The sequence below is a fragment of the Callithrix jacchus genome, chromosome 15 (assembly GCF_049354715.1).
Source record: "Callithrix jacchus isolate 240 chromosome 15, calJac240_pri, whole genome shotgun sequence".
NCBI lineage: Eukaryota > Metazoa > Chordata > Mammalia > Primates > Cebidae > Callithrix > Callithrix jacchus.
Genome location: NC_133516.1, coordinates 93,226,999 through 93,228,230, shown reverse-complemented (window position 1 = coordinate 93,228,230; position 1,232 = coordinate 93,226,999). Strand labels below are relative to the sequence as shown.

General features: G+C 39.3%; 1 non-coding gene across 1 annotated transcript; it reads left to right on the top strand.

Moving 5' to 3' along the window:
• Window positions 1-863: 863 nt before the first annotated feature.
• On the top strand, window positions 864-970 carry LOC118148113 (U6 spliceosomal RNA). The gene has a single exon (XR_004734907.1). It is a non-coding gene; the product is annotated as a U6 spliceosomal RNA (small nuclear RNA).
• The last annotated feature ends 262 nt before the right edge of the window (window positions 971-1,232 follow it).

The window sequence follows — 1,232 nt, the reverse complement described above, 5'->3', positions numbered from 1 at the left end:
AATAGAAGTAAAGAGAATAAGGCAGGAGATTGGAGGAGAGAGTCATACTCAGGAATAGCCAAAGTGGGACCACCAGAGTGTTTCTAGATCTCTCAAGCAATGGTCCCAGAAGTAACTGCTATATGGTTACTGGAGGCAGAGTCATACCCGGTGATCATAAAGAATTTTACATTTGTTGTGACGCATTTACTCCCAGCGAATTCTTTATACTCTCTAATTTTAAAGTAAGAGAGCATCCAAGGAATATTAAGCACTTTTGCCCAAGCTATTTCATTTTATTAATACTAGCCCTTTAGAATTTTAATCAGTACTGGTTAACACAATTATTTTTACATAAATGAGCCCGGTTTTCCGTAGTATGCTTCTGACGAGGGTACCGAGATTTAGCAATAATGTATTTGACCTAGGAGTCTAGGACCCTGGTTTCTCTCAACCCAGAGTTGAGAGAGTTATTTACTTAGCTATGTGGCAGGTAAGTTACACATAAACCACTCTTTTTACACCTTCGCCCATAAAATGGGGTAATTAGATTAGAATAAACTCAATTCCAGCCCGTTCTCAAGTTGTTCCATCATTTGGTACATTTATTGAGCTAAGTACCTAGCATCATTGGAGGCATGGTGGAAATACGCACACACAAATATATTTTTAAATGCTTCCACCTTCAAGGAATTTAAAACTTAATTAGTTAATACTCTGGACCAAACTAGACTGTGGTTTCCTTAAGGGCTTATATTGGGCCTAATTTATTTCTGTCTCCCACAGTGTTCAGATGAGTGTGTGTTGAATGACTAAATAATGCATTAATGAGCAAAATGCACATACCCAAAGCTAACACCTGTGAAAGTATAACACTGAGAGTCGTGCTCGCTTCGGCAGCACATACACTAAAATTGGAACGATACAGAGAAGATTAGCACGGCCCCTGCGCAACAATGACACACAGATTTGTGAAGCATTCCATATGTTAAAAATTTTTTTTATATTTAAAAAAAATAACACAGAGTCAGAGAAGATCAAGGTGAGAACAAGTATGATCAGGGTCAGAAGAAGGCAATGCAAAGCAATGCACACCGGCCTCTGAGGATTTGATAATTCCAAAGACAAAGGATATGAAAAACCAGAGTCTCCAGAGAGCTGAGAGATTCATGATTATTGTGCCCTGGGATGTTCCCAGGTAATGCACTGGGTAAAGCTTCCCCACGGTAATGCAACCTGACCAGAACCCAGAA